Genomic DNA, 23250 nt, shown 5'->3' with positions numbered 1-23250 from the left:
TAGGAAATAGAGTGGAGTTGCAGCACAGAGGGTAATGGAGTCTGTCTGTCCTCACTCCTTTTGTAAACACTCAAAGAAGGGCAGAAACCAGCACCTGTTGACGGCACCCGTCTCCTACCTGGGGTCCAGATGTGGTCAGACCAGGTTCTGAAACAAACACACTCTCATCCCAGGAATAGTTTCCAGGGAGACTCACTGGTGACAGTTCTGAAACCAGAGACAAAGTTCTTGTGTTTGTCCGTTTGGTCATCTGATCTGTATGTGTTCTTCCCTTCCCTTGATCTCTCTTGCAACCCCTGGAATTAGTGGACTTCAGGTTATGTGTTTGGTGGGGAGATATCTCTGCACTGCACCAGAATAGCATATGGGGGTGGGTCCTGGACCCTGGGAGTTGGAACTGTGGGGATTCCTTCTCATCCATCATTAGTCTGTGATGCCCTTGAAGTAAAACGGAGTGCTTTTTAGTTCCTTGTGTGAATGGATGTGGTGAGTGATGTCTGTAAGGGGCTCAGTGAGCCCCTGATGTACAGTAACCTTCAAGTTCCGAGCACTGGAGACCAACCAAGGCCTCTCTGTGCACAGATAGCTCTCCTGCTGGGCTCTGGACCATGAGCTGGGTAGGAAGGACAACAGAGGCCAACCCCGACTTTTCTGGAATTTGTTTCCTTAACTTGAATGTTGAGCTTCTTCTGGAGCTTTCTCACGTGTATCTCCACATTTCCTCTTACCCTCAGGCTCCTGCAGCAAGTGTGAACAGGTGTCTTTGCGTGGGAATAACAGCTTGACAGTAGAGTCCTTAGGTCACGCTCCTCCCCCCTCAAGGCTCTACACATCACTCCACTGTCTTCTGTCCTGGACTATTTCTCTGCAGGTGTTGGAGGGCCACCTGCAGGTTCCTTGCGTTTGCTGCCTGGATGGCAGGACAGGAGAGCAGCCATCCGGGCACGAGGGATGGATTTGGTCATTGCTTGCTCTGTAACTACAATAGAAGTCCTGCCCTGGGGAGGACAAAAGGGGAGACCTTGGCTTTCAAGTTGTTCGTTGTTTTACGAGCCCACTGGCAGACACTTTGGTTCAAGGGCCCCGTGTAATCTTGGGCAGGGAGGCACTGTTGGTTTTGTTGTCCAGGGTTCTGTTATCGCATCTCATCTCTCTCCGTCTCTTTGTTCAGCGAAGACAGTACGTTAGAGATTATTTTTGCCCCCATGCCCCACTCCTCGGCTAGGAGGGGGGAAGTGTGAATCCCGTCAGCGGTTCCAGCCAACCACGTGACTCCCCTTCATTCCTGATGGGGAGAGGGACACAGATGGCCTGTTCTGTGCCCTTTCCCAGGACTCTCCAGGGCCCCAGGCCCTAAGCCACTAACTAACACATCTCTAAACCCTTAGCCCCACTAAATGGCCCCCGGTGGGTGCAGCATACAGCGTAGTCCAGACCATGCTGGCTCTGGACAGTGCTCTGTGGAAGGAGGCAGGAAGTCTTCCTTTGCTCGTTTTCTGCTTTCTGTCATTTTGTTGGATTGTAGCTGTCTGTCTTGGAAGTGTAGTGTAACCGGTGAGGAGTGGACTGATGGCTCGCTGCCGCCGAGTAAGAGGTTGAACGGGGTTCTTCCTCATGCATCCAGGGGAAGACAAGGGAAGGCTGGGTGTCTGCTAAGGGAGCGATTATACCCGCAAGAAGCAGAAGCGAGGTTATTCTGAAGGTGCTTCTGTGAACTTCCACGAAGATGGAGGACTTACCATCTCTCAGCTCCTCCAAACCAGGTCTCCGAGGGGCCCCTGCCTGCCACACTCTCTCTGTGGGGCAAGGCTCAGGTGGGATCAGGATCCTGTATAGTAACAGGTTTGGGTTGCTTTCTGTCCACTCAGCTTCCCTTGTCTCCATGGTCATGGGCAGGGGCAGGCCTGGGAGCGGGGGATCAAACCCTTTCCCTTTCCTCAGACACTTTCCCACCCCTCTTGACAGGTGCTGCTACATGGAAGATGGTGATGGGAAACATATACTGCTCTCTGCCCCTTTTCCTTGACTCCTTCAGTTCCTTCCACTGATTTTGCACAGGACTGTGCTCTGCCCTTGGGGATCCAGGCCACTGCCAGGGGCTGAGTAGGTGTCCCAGTTATTTTCATATGTTATGTCTAAGATGCTTTGACAGATGCTCTTATCTTCACATCTTTTAGTATCCGGAGGTCTGGTAGTGAAGATGCTGGTGGTGGTGGTGGTACCTTGCATTTGGATGACTCAGAATTGTGCTAACCTTTCCTCTTGACCTTTACAAAATTACATTATTTGCCTTCAACATCTGTTACGCTTACTGGTAGAGGAGGGGAAGTGCTTAAAGATGAAGATTCAAGTGAAGAGAGGTTAAAAAGCTGCTTGGACTGATTGCTGAGTCGGGCACCAGACTCCTGAGACCTGAACAGATTGGCTCTGTTCTCCGCTCTGCTTTTGCTGTCTGACCTTGGGCTTGTCTCTTAGTCCCTCTCAAATTTCCTTCCTGTAAAAGCAACCATCACCTGCTTCCCTCACAAGGGCAAGAGAGTGTGCATCAGAGCAGGTCCGTGAAGCCCGTGGCTCCCTGCCGGCGAAGAGGACAAACTGCTGAAGTCCACGATGCAGTTCTTACCGCCTTTGCCTCTAGGGGACTTGCCCACTTCCTCTGGCTTCTGGAAGAGGAATGATTTGGAGTTGGCTTAGCATGACTGATGGGGGCGGTGGTCAGGCACTCGCTCTTCTACTGCATTATGTAGCCCCTGGTGTTTACAAGCATCCCTCCTAATTCCCCCACCTAATTTGTCAGGCTGATGGTCCTACCATTAGTGTCTTACAGAGGGGGCGATGGGAGACGGGGAGCTGGAGGCCGCATCCAGGTGATGATTCGGGGTCTCTTGTTCCTTGGAGTCATTCCCAAAGTCTGATGTGTTTAGAGGCTGGAACCAGGCTGGTTCCAGAAGGAATCCTTGGGAAAGGGTCTGCTGGCCCTTGGGACATGGGTCATGGTGTGGGCTTCCTCACAAGGCCCCTTTTCCCTCAGACCACAGTTGCTCAAGGACGCCATAAGACACCCCAAGGGCATCTAGGCCTGAAGTGGTATCAACAGTCTTGCTTCACAGCCCGCCTTTGGAGGCTTCTTCCCTGCTCCCTCCCCAACAGGGAAAGAGCCCCTCCCGAGCATTCCTAATTCTTCCAGCTCGATTTTCACAAAGCGCAGAGCAGCGGGTACCGAGGGCTGGGTGGCTCTGAGTGGTACACCGCGCGGTTGAAATGTCCATGCGGCAGGCCCCTCTGTGAATGCAGAACCTTGACCTTTTCTGCGTGTGTTTCTTTTAGCCTGTGCCTTTGACTCAGGTGTGGGTCGGGCAGGTCAGAAACACCATTGTCTCCTGAAGAATTTCGGGGAAGGAGCAGGTGCTGCCGCTTCTGTAGCGGCAGACTTCTCCTGAGGACTCTGCCAGAGACTGTAGACCGGGGTCAGGGGGAGAGCAGCTCGCAGTGCCTTGTAAGTGAACGTGGCGGCACGAGCAGCAGGGATCTGGTGATCGGAGCTACCCGCCTGCATGTTGTGTGATGTCGCAAACATCTCTCCCCTCTCTGGACCTCTGAGCCCAGCTGTGAACTGAGGATGATGAAGCATGAAGCCTTTCTAGCTTGAAAATCTGTGGTCCTGGGGCCCCTGGTCTAGCACTGGTAAGCCTCCCCTTGCTGGGTTGCTTCCTTTTGTGGAGAACAGTGTGTGCATGTGCGTGTGGTTGGAAGTCAAAAACAGTCAAATATTGGCCATTTCATGTGGTCTGACCGACTAGACCACCTGCCTCTTCTCCTTGGCTTCAGGCCTGAGATGACTTCCTTTCAAGCTCCAGCTGTTGTGAGGAACACATTCCCAAATGTCTCTCTTTGTTCAGACAGATCATTGTTTTCTTAGATCAGGAATTCAAATGAATGAAAATCCACATCAGAAGGGGAAACCCAGTGCTACTTCCAGGGAGCCCTCAGTCCCTGGCTTTGCCCTGGCCTTGCCTCCTGGGTGCCTGCCACCCCAGGCACTGGCTTTGGAAGGGCAGGAGGCAGAAACTGGAGTCCTAGCTGATTAAGGCTAATTAACGGGGCTTAGTGTCTAATTAGCCCGACCCGGCCCTGGGCTTCTGGTTGGCTATACGGGCCAGGTGAGCCTCTCATTCACTTAGATTATTTTCCATTTGTCCTGATACACTATTGACAGGCCTCACCCCATCCCTTGTCCATTTCAGGGAGCCCTGATTTGTCCTGCCGAAGGTTGGGCTGCTCCTTGATCTGGAGCCAGTAGGACTGGTTCTTCCTGATTCTTACTGGTTGTGTGGTTCCCTGCATCCCCTGCCCATGGCCTTCCTTTGGGTCTTTCGCTCATGACCACAGCTAGTTACAAAGAGCCTCGAGGCCCGGCTGGTTAGCTGAGGCATGAGCTTTTCTACTCCTCTCTTTGTTTCTCTTGGAAACAGACTTGCCTTTTCCCTGACCCAATCTCCTTCCTGACTGGTCTGACCCACCCTCCCTGCAAACACCCACAACCTAGTTTTACTAGCCTGATTGGCATGCGTGAACCTGGCAGCTAGATAGGTATCTCAGGACAGACACTAGAGTACAATTTCAGAGGTTCAGAGATAGGCCTTTCCTATTGGGATGTGTGAGGGAGACATTCAGGAAATCTGAACCCAGAGGTCAGATTGATTTATCAAGAGGGGTCCTGGTGAGTGATGGCCCCGTGGATATGGTGGTCTTGCTCTACACTCCCTGTAGTCCAAGACCGTGACGTGTTGCCCACGTTCCTGAAATCCTTCACACCCAGGTACTTGCTTTGACAGATCCCGACTTTATTTAAAATTTTGATATTGTGTTCATCATGCACTTTTCATTAACTTTAACTTTTAAAAGTATTGCATTGAAATAATGATTCATCTGGATAACTGAGTTTTGTTTTGTTTTGTTTTGTTTTTGGTGACCCCTTAAATTCTGTGTACAAGGCGAGTGCCTCACCTTATCCTAGTCTCAGCCCTACCTGTTCCTCCCCTGAACAAGCTCAGGCAGAGCTGCGAGGTAGGGTTAGGTCTTTCCTGGTTGCCCTTCCCTTCAGTCCTGAGTTGGGTGGTAGCTCTCTGAAAGTGTTTGCGTTTGAATAGGAATGTGTTGACTTAACAGCAGTGAAACACCTAGGGCAGTTTTCAGCCTTGGACCTGTGACTGAGGTGACTCTTCCTGGATGTCCCCCAGCTTGCTTTCAGCCTCTCTGAAACCCTGAGGCCACTTAGAGGTGTGTATGTGTTTTAAGGGAAAGGGAAGGGATTACAGTGGAGAGGATTCTTCAGAGTCCATTTGAAACCTCTAAGGGCCATCTCTGAACTTGCAGAGAAGTGAATAAAATATTCTCTCTCCCAGTTCCAGAAAGGACGGAAGTTAGACACAGGTGTTTTTACTCCCGTGCCTGCCTAGCACTGTGCCTGGCCTACAATGACCTTCAGCCGTCATATCACCTCCCTTGGGATCTTTTTCGCTACCATTATTATTCTCTGTCATCTTTATTTTACTCTCATCATTTATCTTTCCCTCCAGTTCCAGAAGCCATGCTGGCTGTGGCTCTTTTCTTCATCACTGAATGAGGCATGGGTTTATCCTGGCCCGGGTATGGGGACTAACAATAAATTATATGAAACCATTATATTTCTTCTAGGTGAGAGGTGCTGTCCTAAAGGTTTATATTCTTTTCTTTCTTTCTTTTTTTTTTTTTGGACTCACAATAATCCTGGGAGGGTGGGGTGGGGGATATTACCTCCATCTAAGGACGTGGAAACTGAGGCTCAGATGGTTGTGAAACGTGCCCAAGGTCACATGGCTAGGAAGCAGTGTTGCTGACCTCTTTGGCTCCAAAGCCATGTCTTATTTTCCTCTGAGCGCATTTTAGGGCACTGTTTAGAAGCTCTGGGATAAAATCAGCCTAGCTTAGGTCCACTGAGGCTCTGAGGTAGCTCGTTGTCCGGGGAGGAGTTGTCCTGTGGCTAAGCCATCACCTCCCTTTGTGACTGGAGACACCCAACAGGACTTGCAATCTCCCTGGAGCTCAGCCGACCTCCTCTCTGCTTCTGCTGCTTCCTCGTCCATCATTTCCTCTCCACGAGTGTTCAGGGACCTGTTCCACGGGAGCGAGGGTTGAGCGTGTCCATCCTGTAGCTCTTCTCCCAGGACCACTGAAGGCCCATGGGCCTCTCGCCTCTGTTTCCAGCCCACAGTTGCCCCATTACTGCCCTTTAGCACAGCTTCAACCCACATCCCTCCCGGCCTCTGGAGTTTGGAAGCCTTACTGTAGCTCCTCTTGGGAACTTGAAATCAGGCTTTTGTCTTTTTATTGTATTGAGCCACAAGCTCTTAATACCCAGTTGTAGCAAAGAAGGGAGGTGATGAACCTGTCGACTTTCTCCTCTAACTACCCATGATAAACACACACACACACTCACGCTCACACACTCACAATCTCACACACGCATGTTCAAACACTCACACGGAGATTTAGTCTGAGACTGTATCTGTATCTTCTAGAGGGTTAAGGAAAGGAGTTGGAGATGGGTTTTACTTAATTCACAGAAAACCTTTCTTTGGGATTTTCCTTCCCCTTAGAGCCTTCAAGTCTAGGTAAAGTGGAAGTTCACATACACGTTAGTTTTGTTCCTCAGTATGTAGCTCCTAGTTTTCATCTTAAGCCCTCTCTGCTCCAGTGTCTTGTCCATGTGTGATGACCCCGTGTCCTTGAATTCCCATTTTGCTTTGGGATTTAAGTTATTGTAACTTGTCAACAATATTTAAAAATAGAAAAGTCCTGAAGGAAACTTATCAGGTTCTTTTCTTCGGCTTTTTTTTTTTTTTCAAGGTACTGTAAATTGTTAACTAGGGATGCCAAGCAGGCTTGGATCAATGGCTAAACCTCTTATCGTATTACAGCGTGTTGCTGATCTCAGCCTGGTCTCACCACCAGAGCACACACAGACTTGAATAAAACGATTACAATAATGACTTCTGGTTTGCTGTGGTGCTTTGTAAACTTGTCCTTTTCCCCTCTTTTCTTGGTGATGATACAAGATGTCCAAGTAACTGGCTGTTTCTTGAGAATTTCCATTTGTAGGGGTAAAATAACTGGAGAGAGGGGCAGATATGCAGGAAAGAGGAGGTGGCTGAGGAACCTCCCTGAAGGTCCTGGGGCCCCCAGCTGGACCACAGGGGCCTTTCTGAAGCGTAGCGCTGACCAGTGCCTGCCCGGGCAGTTCCGTTTCTTCACATAACTTCCTTTCGCCCAGGTCGTGAATTTTGGCTTTCAGAGCTCCTAGCAAGTATGTGCTGTCTCTCACCCCCTATCACTGTCCACACTGACATTCCTGGTGAAGCTGTGAATGTGGCTAAGACGACAAACACCAATGGACTTGTACACTTGTGGACAAGGTTTGCAGCTGTGAGTCATGGGTTCCTCGGGTCTTGATAACTCTTAATGGCACTTGCCAGCTCTGTGACCTTGGGCAAACCACTTAATCTCTCTGGGTCTCTTCTGGAACAGGCCGATCACAAAGCAGCCTTTGTGCTCTCACTTTCCGTGATTGTGCTTTGGGTGGGGATGAGGGTGAAAACAGACAGAAGAATCTTGTTTGGGGGCATTCTTCGGCACTTTAGTCCACTGTTCCATTATTCAGCTGCATGTGGAAAAGTGGCTTCTGAATTTCTATATTGACCCGTTCGTGCTTTAATACTGTGACCTTCACTCACTACATCCCTCTTAGCCCCTTCCTGTGCTACCCACGGACGGTGACTGTGGTGGGTTCTGGGTGCTAAGACTGTGGGGGGAAAGGTGACCTTGTGCTGGACTTCAAAGTAGGTGTGACCAGGGCCACATAACCTTTGTCAGGCTGATTGGGCAAAGATGAAAATTTGACCCAACTCCTTGCTTGAGAAGATGCCATGAGAGGAGTATGTATATAAATTGCTCCATGTTTCTGCAAAGCTGTTTGACCATGTGGCATTAATTCTATAACGTGGACCCAGAAATTTCATTTAGTAATAACAACTAGCTACAATGCGCCAAGCCTTGTGCTAAGACTCAACCTGCATTATCTCATTTACGACATCTCAACATCCTAAGAGCAGATCCCATTATTCTCTCCCTTGTATACTGAGAGAAATGAAGACTGGAGTCAAGTAACAGGCCCAAGGCCACGGAACACTCAAACAGTGAAGCCGAGATTTGTCTGATTCTAGCCCCTGCACTCATATCAAAGAATGAGTCAGATGCGGACAAAGACTTGTTTAACAAGTCATCTCAACATTATTTACAGGAGGGTTCTAGAGACTACAAATGACCCAAACAAGATTTGGGCGGTCTACTTCTACCCTCTTCCTCAGTCAACATGGGATCCGAGAACATGAGAGCATGTTTGTTTTTTTTTAAACTTTATTTAATTATTTATTTATTTTTGGCTGCGTTGGGTCTTCGTTGCTGGGCTTTCTCTAGTTGCGGTGAGCGGGGGCTACTCTTCGTTGCAGTGTGGGGGCTTCTCATTGCGGTGGCTTCTCTTGTTGCAGAACACGGGCTCTAGGCACACAGGCTTCAGTAGTTGTGGCACACGGGCTCAGTAGTTGTGGCTCGCGGGCTCTAGAGCGCAGGCTCAGTAGTTGAGGTGCATGGGCTTAGTTGCTCCATGGCATGTGGAATCTAGGCACACAGGCTTCAGTAGTTGTGGCACGTGGGCTCAGTAGTTGTGGCTCGCGGCCTCTAGAGTGCAGGCTCAGTAATTAAGGCAGGCGGACTCTCAACCACTGCACCACCAGGGAAGTGCCTGAGCTGGGGCTTCACAGACCTCAGGGAGGCGGTGACACCTGAGTTGAGTCTTAAGGGAAGGGGGAGCACAAAGGCTTGAGGTGGCTTCCTCTCAGAGCAAGCAGCACACGCCTCTCTCTTCTTTGTGTGAAAGTGGCCCCAGGCGATACCTCACCCTCGATTCCTATCTCTGATTTTATTATTCAACCGTATGTGAGGTTACATAGCCATTAAAATTAGATTGTTCAAGAATAGTTAAGGAAATAGGGAAGTGTTCAAAAGTTAAAAGGCAGCATACCAAAAACTTCAAAAATAACTTGATCGCAATTATATACAGAAAATATATTTCCTCTCCTTTCTATCTTTTTAAAAAAAATATCCACTTGGTCGGCATAAGAAAAAGATGGAAACATAGCTACTGATATCTTTATGGAGAGGTATCATGGATAATCTAAAAAGGTTCTTTACTTTCAGAACTTTGAAGACTTTTTTTTTTCAATGAATATATGTTACTTTTACAGTCAGCAAAACAACGGGGAATACAGTAGTTTGAGGGTACTTCTTCATGATCTCAGGTTTCTCTGCAGATGTTCCAGAGGTCATTTACTTCGAGGCTGCCCCCCTGCCCCAAGTAATACAGCAAGGTAACTACAGAAGCCCTGCTCTTGAAAAGTAGAATTGGGGCCAGGGCCAGGACCAGCTTCCTGGTCCTAATGGAATCTCTTCCTCCCCGCCTTCCTCATCTCTTCCTCCCAACTGAGACAGGTGAGCTACCTGCACAATGCAAGCAGAACCTGGTGAGAATGCATGAACAGAGAAAGTTCTAAGAGAGATGGTACATGCAGGCCTCCTAGAGGGCATAGCTGGTTAGGAATGTCAGGTCCTGGACAGGCCTGCAGTGCGCTCTTAGGTTTGTGACACATGGACACACCCCTCCATGAAAGGAGCTGGGCTGGACCAAGGTACACCACACCCTGTTTACTTGACTATGGAATGTGCTTCATTCAAGGCTGGGATGTACTAATCCTCTGAGCCCTCGGGTCCCCACCCGATCTAGTCTAACCAGCTTGAGTTGGAGAACATGTTTTGGCATAGGGGCATTGGGTGGTGGTGGTGAAGGGTGGGCGTCTGCCCTGCCCCTCCTCTCAGACGCTGGTCACACGGCAACCACCCAATCAGGAGGGCCTCTTGTGCAGTCTCAATGGCAGGGGCTGGAGACTTCCTTGTGACAAGAGGAAAAGGGGGAGGGTTGAGACAGAAGATCAGCCCTAGCGAATAAGCTTGCGGAATACAGGTCTGATCATGTTACACCCCAACGTCTGTAGAAGATCCACATTCTTTAGCACGGCCTTCCCGATCTGCTCCTAACCTACCTTCCCAAACTCCTACCACACTTTTCCTGCCCCCAGCCCTTCCCCCCACATAAGACTGTACCCCTTTCTGTTTTCTGTAAGACTCGATCTTCCAGGAACAGAGGCCTCCTGCTTGAAGAGAATTCTCTTCTTCATGAGCATGAAACTGCACCAGTCAGATGGGACTTGAACCCATGTGCCGGGACTTGAACCCAGCTGAAACCCAGATTGGGACTTGAACCCGTAGTCATCTGAGATCACACACCTGGTCTCAGGACTCAGTGAAGCTCAGGTTCTTTATGTCTCACCGCAGAAAGAATTCAGTGAGATAAAAAGTGATCGGTAAGAAGTGGATTTATTTAGAGACACATTCCACAGACAGAATGCGGTCTGTCTCAAAAGGTAAGAGCAGCCTCAAGGTATGGGGTCGTCTCTGAAAGTGAGAGCAGTCAAGGGAGAAACACACTCCACAGACAGTGGGCCGTCTCAGAAGGCGAGTGGCCCTGAAATAAGGGGTGCTTAGTTTTTATGGGCTGGGTAATTTCATAGGCTAACAAGTGGGAGGATTATTCCAACTATTTTGGAGAAGGGGTGGGGATTTCCAGGAATTGGGCCACTGCCCACTTTTTGGCCTTTTATGGTTGGCCTCGGAGCTGTCATGGTGCCTGTGGGGGTGTCATTTAGCGTATGCTGATGTGTTACAATATAATGAGGGCTCAAGGTCTACTGGAAGTCAAATCTTCCGCCATCTTGGACTTAGTTGGTTCTGGCCAGTTTTTGTCATGTCCTATGTCTATGTCATTCTTTTAAAAGTTGTACCCTGCCCCCTTCCCTCCTGTTTCAAGCAGACTCTCTGCTACCTACCCAGGTGTCGAAGCTGACTGTAACTTAAGTGGTTGACAGATTAAGTGGTCACATTTGAGCTGGGGAGGGGAGAGGCAATGGAGAATTGGGCCAGAGAAAGAGAGGCTGGATTCTGCCCCTCGAAGTTCGTAGTCTCCCTGGTGAGACCAAATATGCCAGGATGCACTGAAGAAGTTTACAATGGGAGTGAAACCGAGTGGGGCCCAGTGGGGCTCCCAGGCATGGAGGCCTTTTTGTCCCCTGTTTCTTGTAGGCAAGACCCCAGCCTCCATGATCTTTCCTGAGTTCCAAAGAGCACATTTGAACATTTGCTAATCAAGGGAGGAGCATCACGAAAGCACCTGAGGCCAGATTAATGGGAGAGAGAAGCTCATCAAGATTAAGACGACCACCTGAGGCCCTGCACGCACCCTAATCTTGTCAGCAACCCCACCCTTGAACTGTTGCTATAAAACTTCTCATCAAATCCTCCCGGGCCGGGACACAGTTTTTCAAGGCAGGATCCCTCTGTGTTCCCCTTTGCCTGGCAAAGCAGAAACACTATCCTTTTCTACTTCACCCAAAACTCTGTCTCTTAGATTCAGTTTGGCACAGGTGTACAGAGAGGCTGAGCTTTTGGTATCAGGACTCCTGCAGGTCAAGACAGTCTTGAGGGCCATGGCTAGTGAGGGACAGGGGTCGTTAAAGAAATACTGACTCCCATCTTGTTCTGTGCTTTACCCAACCTGAAAAGAAAAAAATCATCCCTCTGATAAATGCTTATTGAGGGCCTACTCTGGTCTGGGATGCAGGAGGTGGGGAGCTGGGGGGTCAGGCAGGTCAACGAATGATGCATTCTTATGACAAAAAGATGCAGTCGGGGGCGGGGCTGGGGGAACTGTGCCACATGGGTGGGGGGGTGGCGGGGGGTGGGTGATGCTTCCACCTTGGGTTCCCACCTGTGCTATTTAGGCTGCCCAAGAGTGAGGAAAAAATGTATCTCTAAGGAGACTTTCTATAGGGCATCTGAAAAGGCTGCGGACAATGGGAATAACATGGGATGTGGGGTTTAGGAGGTGGGTTCTGGGCATGGGGATCTCATTGCTGACGCCATCTCTGAGCAAACGATGTTAATGACAGAATATAACGGCCCCTCCCTCCTTCGTCCCACAGCCCATACAGCAATGGTTTTCAAAGTGTGGCCCACAGACGTCCCGGGGTCTGCGGGATCAAAACCATTTTCCCAATAATATTAAAGAATTGTCTTTTTGCTGTGTTGATATCAGCACCGGGAGTACAAAAACAATGATAGGTACAACTCCTGGCACCTTAGCACCTGCCATGACAGTGACACCAAACTGCACAGAACTCCCTGTATTCTCCACCACCACGTGCTTGTAACGGAGGAGGTGCCAGTTCCACTTAAGAACATCCTTGATAGAACAGTAAATGTTACCAACTTAATGACATCTTGACTCATGAGGTCATCTTTTGAAGGTTCTGTGTGATGAAATGTGAAGTTCCCATAAAGCACATCTGCTGCCTGTGGAGGCCGTCTCGAGGGAAAGCACGTGTGACTGAGTTGCTAGCTGCACTGGCTGCTTTGTTTTTTCATAGGTCGCCATTTTTACTGAAGAGAATGATTGTCAAGCCAACTATGGTTATTCGGGCTTGAGGATTTGGCGGATATATTCTCGAACATGAATGAAGTGAGACTGTTACTTCAAGGAAAACAACCAATGATAAAATGTGAGCTTTCAGGTAAAAATTAGGATTTTGGAAAACTTGAGTCTGTCATGTGCTTTGACAGCCTGCTGATACTTAAAAGGTTTTTCTGATGAGGTTGGTAGCAACATTAATGACTGTGATTTTTTTTTTATGTCGTATAACGAAATGTGTCAACTTCTAGAAGTTCTGCATAACTCAGTGAACCAAGATTTTCCATAATACAGTGAATGGAGCTACAAAATCAAGCATTCAAAAATCCACTCAGGGGCTTCCCTGGTGGCGCAGTGGTTGAGAGTCCGCCTGCCAATGCAGGGGACACGGGTTCGTGCCCCGGTCCGGGAGGATCCCACATGCCGCGGAGCGGCTGGGCCCGTGAGCCATGGCCGCTGAGCCTGCGCGTCCGGAGCCTGTGCTCCACAACGGGAGAGGCCACAACAGTGAGACGCCCGCGTACCGCAAAAAAAAAAAAAAAATCCACTCAGGGACTTCCCTGGTGGTCCAGTGGTTAAGACTCTGTGCTTCCACTGCAGGGGGCGTGGGTTCTTTCCCCGGTCAGGGAAGATCCCACGTGCTGCAGGGTGCAGGCAAAACAAACAAACAAGACAAAAATCCACTCAAAGCCCAGGATAGACCAATGGGTTTTAATGCAGCATAGTATAAAAAGATCATGGATATGGTTTCAGATTCTACATTCCAACTAATCTTGAAGAAACGACAACTTGTTGAGTTTTGGTATAGTATCAAAGAAGAATACCCACAATTATCTGAAAAGACTATTAAAATATGCCTCTCTTTTCCAACTACATAACTGTGTGAGGCCAGGTTTTCTTCATATGTTTCAGCCAAAACAAGATGTTGAAACACTGAATGCTGAAGCAGATAGGAGAGTTCGGCTGCCTTTTATTAAGCCAGACATTAGAGGGATGTGCAAAAATGTAAAATAATGACTCTCTTTTCATAGAATTTTTTTAAAAATATAGTTATTTTTCATTAAGATACCTTATGTTTAAAATTTAACAAGTTTCTTATTGTTATTTTTAAACGAATCAATAATTTTTTTTAAATTTCTTGGTTTCATTTTCAAATACGATAGATAGAAAGCACATATATACACTGGCACTCTTTGGGGGCTTCAGTAATTTTTAAAAGTCCTAGAGGATTTGAGAGACCACCAGATGGCGCTGATGAAAATAAAGAGCAGATCTCGTGTGTGTGTGTGTGTGTGTGTGTGTGTGTGTGTGTGTGTGCGCGCGCGCGCGTGTGTGAATAAACGTGGGATTTGCAGTAGGGAGTTTTATGGTGTGAGACGTCCTAATAGCAATGATATTTGTAGACTCCGTAGGAAGAAAGTGACAGGCCCAGGATTTAATCAGTGGGTTTTCACAATATAAATTAAATAGGCAGATTTATGCCAAATAATATGTTAGACTTTTCTTTTTTTTTTTTACTTCCTCTAACAAAAGCCAAGTGCATTCCCTGGAGAAGCTCTGTGCAGCCTTGGAAACTAAGCAGATTAAACTGAAAGAGCTCCGTCTTTTGCATTTTGTGTTGTTAATAAGATAACATTAATTTCTGGGGTTTAAGAGGGAAATGTAGGCAGATTCATTCCAGTAAGGAGCGCATTGTAGTAACCTCCGAGCTGGCAGCTCCTTCCCACAGGTCCTTGGTGGCCCTGAGTGGGCGGAGAGGTGACTGGGTTGGGAGTCGTTGCGGTGGAGGTGGAGAGAAGGTCATCTTTGAGAGAGTTAGCTGGCCTCTGGAGGACAAAATAGTGTAAATGGCTGGGCTTTGTGTGAGGAATTATAAATGGGCGTTGGGAAAACTTGAAGCCAATTTATTTTTCCTTCAAGGGCAGTCTGAAATAGCTGACAAAGGACAGAATGCTCTTCCGAAGGTGAAGTGCTTATTGGCAACGCTCTTTTAAGGGTCACAAAGAAAAGGAACTAGAGCCTGAACTGGGGGCTGGCCCTCTGAATGGGTTTACCAGCTGCTAGAGAAATGGATGCAGTGTGGTATCGCCCATCCCTCCCCTCTAGGCTGGGGGTTTACATGTGCCTTCCACTCATATTGGGTTGGCCAAAAAGTTCATTCGGGTGTTCCGTAACATCTTATGGAAACCAAGTCAATACTGAAGAAATCTAGATATCTTCATGCCACCACCCAGCATAGACTTTTTTTTTTTTTTTTGCGGTACGCGGGCCTCTCCCGTTGCGGAGCACAGGCTCCGGACGCGCAGGCCCAGCGGCCATGGCCCACGGGCGCAGCCGCTCCGGGTCATGTGGGATCTTCCCGGACCGGGGAACGAACCCGCGTCCCCTGCATCGGCAGGCGGACTCCCAACCACTGCGCCACCAGGGAGGCCCCCTAGCATAGACTTTTTTAAACACTTCAAAGGTCAGGAAGCTTATTCTCTAGTAAAACCATCAGTGCAATTGGCCAAGTTGAACGGAGGATTTTCCACATAAACATGAAGGTGGGCGTGACACTGCAAGAGGCTCATAAATAATAGGAAGGGTTGCTGTTCAATCTTGGCCGCCCTTTCTCTTTTCCTTCCTCCCTTCCTTCCTGTTCTTCTTCCCACAAATATTTATTGAGCAGCTACTAAGTGATAGGTGCTGAGGCAAAAGAGCTGAACAAGACGTACTTGGTCTCTAACCCGGTGGAGCATACAAGTATGTAAACAACAATACAAGTAGGTAAGCAACAACAAAAACATACAGATTGTGGTTAGTGATGTGAAGGACAACGGGGTGGGAACCAGCTTGAGATAAAGATGGTCGGGGAAGGCCTCTCAGAGAAAATGAATTTAAGCCAAGATTTCTCAACTTCAGCACCATTGACATTTCAGGCCAGACATTTCTTTGTTTTGGTGACTCTCCTGCACATTGTAGAATGTTTGGCAGCATCCCTGGCCTCTGCCCACGAGATGCCAGTAGGAGGACCCTCCACCCCCATTTGTAAGAACCAAAAAAAAAAAAAAGAAAAAAGACTCCAGACGTTACCAAACATCCCTTGGGACCAAAATTTTTCCTGATTGAGAAGCACTGATTTAAGCTGAGACCCGAAAGATAAGGAGTCCCTCAAGAGAGGATTGCATTGGGGGTCTCTGAGGCCATAGTAAAGAGTTTGGATTTTACTCTAAGTAGAAAGAAATCATTGTTTTTAGTCATGGGTGACATCATCTACTTTGAATTCTGAAAAGCTCCTCCGGGCTGTGGAGTGGAGGGTGGATTAACTAGAGTAACAGAAAGTCACAGCTGTTGACGGAGGCTGTTACAGTTGTCTGCCCAACACCCAGGAAGGCCTGGACTGAAGAAAAGGAGGTGAAAAAAAGGAGAAGAAAAGGAGAACACCCAGGTCTTGCTGATGGATTTGATGTGGAGATTCCATCCCTAAGCGTACCCCATGGGGCCTCCTTTGCTCCCTGGTGAAGTGTCAGTATTTGCTGGGGCAGGAAGGGGTGCGAGGTTGGGTCATGCCTGACCCAACAGCTTCTGGTTCCTAGCTCTCGCGAGAATATGTAGTTGGCATTAACATTTGGTTGGGATGATCCCTGGAAGTATGCGTGCTGGGCTCAGGGCTGTCTGTCCCCTGTGATTCTGGCCGATGGAGAGCATCTCTTAGGCACTCAAGATTTCTGTTCAAAAACCTGGAAAGGCAGAAAAAGCAGAGCTGATTAATGAATGGAGGCTAACTGAGGCTGGATGCTCAATTCTCACTTTCAAAGCCAGTGATGATGCAAAATCCACTCGGCATCCTCAACTCAGTCCAGGAATCTTGTTCCTTAATGGGGAAAAATGGAAGCACAGTGACCTGGCAGCTGGGGCTGGGAGTAAGCAAAGCTATTGTTTACGGCAATAAATCATAGCTGACCATGGGCCCCTTGTGTAAAGTCAGAGGATGATGGGCAGGCATTAGGGGAACAGGGGAGTGAGGATGTTTGGTGAAAAGCGCTGTGTTACCAGGGATGTGGGAGAACAGCAGAAGCAAACTAACAAAATCCTGGGGCGCAAGGAAGGCCTGTTGGTTTGTTTTTAATTGCATAGAACACGGTTGCCAGAATTTTAAATTGTAGCGCTCTCGGCATGTAATTAAGCGAGCGGGCTTAGTTGGCACCAACTGGGATACCAGGTTTGTTGATACAGCTTATGATCTTCTGATATTAAAATTTCAGGGGCTGAGTGTGTGTGTGTCCCTCTCCTATTTGTACAATTTTCCTCTGGGCCTCCAAGCTCCACGTAAAAATGACCAGCTCCCTTCACGTGTTTTGTTTTGGCGCCCGGATGAAAACCCCATCTAGGTCTCAGTCTGTCCTGCGTCAGTAACATTCAGTTGAAGGGGTTTGTGGATCGGAAACAAAGATGGATCATCTCAGCCCAACCATGACATCCCAGTCATTACAAATGCTCCCGTGAAATTTCGTCTTTGGATTATCATCACAGCATTTTAGAGCTGAATATGAACTTGGCGATTACCTTCTCACTTTATATACGAGAAATCTGAGGCTAGAGTTGTGGACTTCCTGAAGGTGACTCAGGTGATGGGGCGTATCAGAAAATGCCCAGGACCGGAACCTGGGCCCAGGGTCCTCTCTGGTATAACCCTGAGGCCCCTCCCATAGCTCTAGGCTGTCTCTTCTCCATCCTGCTCCCTGCCCAGCCTCCTTCCACATGAACTCCCACCCTCTTGAAATACTGCTGTTCTCCCAGTCTTTTGACCAGAAGTATGGCAGCCCTGCTGCAGATGTTTCAAGGAGAGAGAAGAGGAAGCTCACAGCCCAGGTAACTTAAATGCTTTATGAAATGGTAGACGATAGTTCGCTTTTCAAGTCACGAGGGAACCATTTCACCTTGGCAAAGGCAACTTACTTAGTGGACCGTAATGGCCTGGAAGAGTTCCTGCCCCTCCCCAAAGTGAGCAATTTCCTCTGTTCAGCTCTGCCTGCACAGGCCCATTACATCATAAATACACTGCGTGTTTACCTGGCAATAATCTGGTCCCGAGAGTGACCAGAGGTCAGGACGGGGTCTCTGAGCCTCCCAGCCACCCCTCCTTCATGCTGCCTATTTGGGCCTTGTTGCTACCGCAGCAGATAGAGGATTTGAACGAGACCCAGTTTCCCCTTCCCCGGGCCAGTGAAGGAGGAGTTTCTCATATGCTCTTTATTAGGGGTGGATGAAGGAGAAATAGCTGAGGATCTTTGGGATTGAAAAGCATTTTTGTTTGTTTACGGTGACCATGTCCTGGATGTCTTGGATGCCCTGATTTCAAATATTCTGTCTTTATAAGTTCATGTACTTAACCGAAATTTACGTTCCCGTTTTTGGTTCTAAAGATAGAGACGTTACACTTATTTGGAAGTGGAATTCTTCACCCCCTTCCTGGTATCTGACTTTGAACCACACAAAGAACAGAATCAACGCCCCGCCCTCACAATCACACCAGCTAATTATCTAGGGAGCCTGTGACGGGGCCCAGCAAGGTAGAGTGTGTTTGTGAGCCTGGGTTTGGGAATCCATTCTGGGTTCAAACCCCAGCTTCCAGCATCATAACGGACAACACTTTTCTAAGGCTGTTTCAGAGCATTAGCCTCCAGGTTATCCCTCTAATCCTTGGTGCCTGACTCAGGGCCTTTGCATGGGTGCTTTCCTTTCTCTGGAATGCTCTTCCCCCAGAGATCCACATGCCTACACCCCTGCCTCCTTCAAGCCTTTGCCCAATGTGATCGGGTGGAGACCTTTCACGGCCGCTCTCTAAAATTGCAGTCCGCCACGCCCTCACTCCATCTTCTTCCTTGCTTTGTTTCTCCACAGCACTTATCACCCTCTGGCATATTGTACAATTCACCTATATTTCTTATTTATTGTCTGTCTTCCCCAGCTACAATGTAAGCTCCACGAGGGCAGGGATTTTCGTCGGCTTTGTTCAGTGCTCCAACCCCAGTGTCTGGAACAGTGCCTGACTATTGGTAGGAGCTTAACAAATACAAATGGATACATAAATTTGAGCAAAAGTCACTTACCTTTCTGAGCCTATGTCCTCCCTCTCTTAAAGGATGGTGTGAGAATTAAGTAAGACAACTGCTGGAGATAAAAATAACAGCCAACATATATTTCGTACTTGCTTATTCAGTGCCAGTTTTCAAATGTGCTAAATGCTTAATGGGGATTATTTTCTTTCATCCTCCCCCAAATCCTATGAGGTATTCGTTTTATCTTCATTTTACACAAGAGGAACCTGAGGCTTAGAGAAGTTGAGTCATCTATCCAGGGTCACACACAATGCAGGTCCATATTTGTTTGAGCCCAGAGCCAGCACTCTTAACCCTGACAGCATCGTGCACAGGGCCTGCTGTGTAGCCGTGGCTTGGCCAGGGCTAATTCCCTTCTCCAAGTCACAGAGCGTAAGAAGCTTGTGGCCCGTCTGCCCCCTCTCATGTTTTGAACCTATTCTTCCCACTGAAACCTGACATCTTGGAAGCAACCCCTGTCCTCGGGAGGCATCGTGGTAAATGTAGCAGAGGAGGTGGTAGGTTTGTTCTTACTGTGTGATCTTGGGTAATCACGTCCGCTCCCTGGGCCCCAGGTTCTACTGGTTTGATGAGCACTGAGGTCTCTCTCAGCTCGAAACAGCCCTCAGGACCGTGGAGGACACCACCGGGTTGTGTGGTGTATGAATCATGACGGAAGATCCTGCCCCCAGGCTGTGGCCTTAACCCCACTCTCCTCAATAATACAGTCTATCCTGTTTTGACAATTGCTGGCCTTTCCCCTCCCACACCTCTAGAGCTTGAATTTCTGGCTGCTGGATTTGAGGGGGAGGATGGAGGAAGCAACGTATCTAGTGATTTTCTAAGCACTTCTCTAGGGGTGAGACCAAGAGAAATAAAAGGAAGGCCTGAGAGCCCTTCCCACCCATAGTCACTGCCTGGGACAGCATCACTGCAGGAAATGGACTTCCTTTGTGGGCTCACAGGGGAGATATGCCCAGCCCTCTGGAAGCTCTGCAGCAGGGCTTGGGCACTGCTTGTAAAAGCTCATCTGCCCAACAGCCCCTTTCCGATTCCCCACCACACGTCCCGCCAAAAGAGCCCCCGGGATCCCCTTATTTGCCAACCCTAGAACTGTCTCACTTTAGTTCCAAGTTCTAAACTGGGATTTATTTCCCCCTCCTTGTGAAATGGAGGTGATATGGAGGTTGATTAAGCCGAGCTAGCCGATGTCTTGGGCTGTTCTCCTCACTGAGTCATTCACTTACCCATCATTCATTCATTCAACTTTTATGTCCTAGATTATTTGCAAGGGATTCAAAGAGGAAACTAGTCAAATCCTGGCAAACTTAAATTGGGTAATTAGTCATTTGAGGAGAGTTACTAAAGAGACTTTTCAAAGGTGGATAGAGTGTAGAAAACAAGGCGTAGGGTAGTACCCTGGAGCTAGTAATATCAGGATGATGTTGTCAACCCTGGGCTGAAGGGGTAAAAGGAGAGAACGTTCCCAGAATCCAAAAAGAGAGAGCCATGTGGAGAGGGCCACCTGGCAGGAGCTGTGCGTGACCTTAGGTTGAAGGACTTATCTTGCTGGTGGGGTGAAAACCTTGACCTCCTTCACTTCCCTCCATTGGCTGAACTCTGTTGATATAGTTGGTATGGGTCAGCCTCTTGGGGTTCACAGCAGGGCAGAGAAGAGCAGAGTGGGGATCTGGAAGGACAAACAGATTTCTAGCTCAGAAATCAGGCACAGCCTCCGTCCTCGAGGAGCTTGCATACCAGAAGGGGAGACAGGAGTGCAAATTACAGTGTGATAAATGCTTTAACAAAGACGTGAGCAAAGGACAGGAGGAGCTCAGCGGTCAGGAAATGAAATCTGCTGGGGAGGGTGTCAATGTGTGTGAAGGTGGGGGAGGTGGTTGGTTCCTGGGAAGGGGTTTCTCAAATGATGATCAGGCTTCTTGGAGGAAGTAGTATCTTGAACTGAGACCTGAAATACCAATAAGAATTGACCAGGAGAAGAAAAAAAAGAAAAGGAGTCCAGGCAGAGTGAAAAACGTGTATAAAAGCTGGAGGCTGAAGGAGAGTATAGACCTCTTTGAGAAATTGTAAGTAATGTAATATGGTAATGTAATGTGATAAAGTAATGTAACATAATAGTGTCAGGGGGGATGGGTGAGAGATGAAGCTGCATTGAAAAGGGCTCACAGCGTGAAGAATTCTTTTGTCAGACTAACAAATGTGGAATTTTGTCTAAGGCCAGTGGTAAGTTCCTAAAAGGTCTTCATCAGGGGAGTGATATCATTGTATTTATGTTTCCGAAAAATCGCTTTGGTTGAAGAGGAGAGAGTGGATTAAAGGCAGGGAGATTGGAAAGAAGGCTGCTTTCAGTAATCGAAGTGAGAGGTGACAGTGGCCTAAAGTCAACTGGTAGAAGAGGCAATGAAAAGGAGTATTAAGAAGATAAAACCTGAGCGAGAGTTTAGTCCTGGGGAGATGGTGATACAGTTCACTGAGATAAGGATCTTTAGAGAAGGAAGAATGTGTGTGTGTGTGTGTGTGTGTGTGTGTGTGTGTGTGTGTGTGTGTGTGTTGGGGAAGATAGTGTGTCATGATGGAGAAGATAGAAGGAATTAATAAATAATCCAGTTTTGGCACCAGCAGGATGGCCAAACAGAGCTTGGTGCTGAGACTGGAAGGAAGGGGGCAAGGCACAACCATTAAAAGAATGACAGGGCTTCCCTGGTGGCGCAGTGGTTGAGAGTCCGCCTGCCGATGCAGGGGACGCGGGTTCGTGCCCCAGTCTGGGAAGATCCCACATGCCGCGGAGCGGCTGGGCCCATGAGCCATGGCCTCTGAGCCTGCGCGTCCAGAGCCTGTGCTCTGCAACGGGAGAGGCCACAACAGTGAGAGGCCCGTGTACCACCAAAAAAAAAAAGAATGGCACAACCATTAAGAACAGGATACGACAAAAACAGGTTAGAACCTACTAGGCCCAAGATGGCAGAAGACTCTACTTCTAGTAGACCTTGAGCCTCATTATATGCACATTATAATACATTAGCGTGCTAAATGACATATCCACCAGTGCCGTGACAGTTCCAGGGCCAACCATAAAAGGCCAAAATGTGGGTGGTGCCCCAATTCCTGGAAATCCCTGCCCCTTCTCCAAGATAGTTAGAATATTCCTCCCACTCATTAGCCTATGAAATTACTAAACCCATAAAAACTAACCACCCCACACCTCCACTGCTCTCACATTCCCAGATGACCCCATGCCCTGGGGCTGTGGCTCCAGCCTTCTGCTCCCACCTTCTGCAACGGCCCACACCCTGTCTATGGAGTGTGTATCTCACTAAATAAACCTGCTTTCACTTTACTATGACTCGCTCTTGAATTCTTTCCTGCTGGAAGCCAAGGACCCTCACTTAGCAGCCCATCCCAGGGATTCACTCGAGACCTGGGACACAACCATCCCTTTGTGCCCCATTTTTTTTCTGCAACAGTGCTTTGAATGAGTTGTTCAGAAGAGGTCTGGGTGGAAGCTATGGATCTAAGAACCATCTGGATGCGGAAGATGACTGCAGCAACGGAGTATATGAGATCACCACGGAAAGAGCTTAGGGTTAGGAGAAAAGAACAGCAGCAAACACTGACGTTTTAGAGGATGATAGAGGTAGAAGAATTCACAAAGGAGATGAAGGAGTGGCCGGAGAAGAAGGAGACCTAGGAGAGAGTGGAGTCATAGAAGCCAAAGAATATTGAGTTCTAAGAGGAGGCAAGAGAAGTAACCACGCTGAACATTGCTCAGAGGTCCTAGACACAGGAGTAGTTAACAGCGTGATTATTCTTTCCCCTTCTGTGTCTTTTAATCAGATAGATAAGAAATATTTCCTGAGCATCTACAGTATGGTTGTTATTGTGTCCCCCCATAACGATATGTTAGAGCCCTAACCCCTAGTACCAGAATATGACTGTAGTTGGAGATAGGGACTTTATGGGGGTAACTAAGGTAAAACGAGGTCGTACATGTGGGTTCTAATCCAACAGGACTGATGTCCTTATAAGAAGAGGAGATTAAGACTCAGACAGTCACAGAGAGAAGACCATGTGTAGACAAGGAGAATATGGCCATCTACAAGCCAAAGAGAGAGGCCTCCAGAAGAAACCCACCCTGCCTACGCCTTCACCTCCAACATCTAGCCTCCAGAAGTGTGAGAAAATAGATTCCTGTTGTTCAAGCCACACCTGGTCTGTAGCAGCTCTAGCAAACTAATACGGTGCTTTACATCGGGATTTGAAAAAGCAAACGTCATGGGCTAAGTCTCTCAGAGAACTTAGAAGTCTTTTAGGAAGGGAAGAAGCACAGAGATTGGCAACTGGCCCTTCTAGCCAGTATGACTCAGATTTGGGTAATCAGGCTGGCAATAAACCCTTTTGGAGGTTAGAGAAGCAAGCCCTTGCTCTGGGTGGGGGACGTTTAAAGGAGGAGGTGGGGGACTTCCCTGGTGGTCCACA

The sequence above is a fragment of the Neophocaena asiaeorientalis genome, unplaced genomic scaffold (assembly GCF_003031525.2).
Source record: "Neophocaena asiaeorientalis asiaeorientalis breed wild unplaced genomic scaffold, Neophocaena_asiaeorientalis_V1.1 scaffold348, whole genome shotgun sequence".
In the NCBI taxonomy this organism is placed as follows: domain Eukaryota; kingdom Metazoa; phylum Chordata; class Mammalia; order Artiodactyla; family Phocoenidae; genus Neophocaena; species Neophocaena asiaeorientalis.
The sequence above is the reverse complement of the archived record's forward strand: the minus strand, read 5'-3'. Positions refer to the sequence as shown.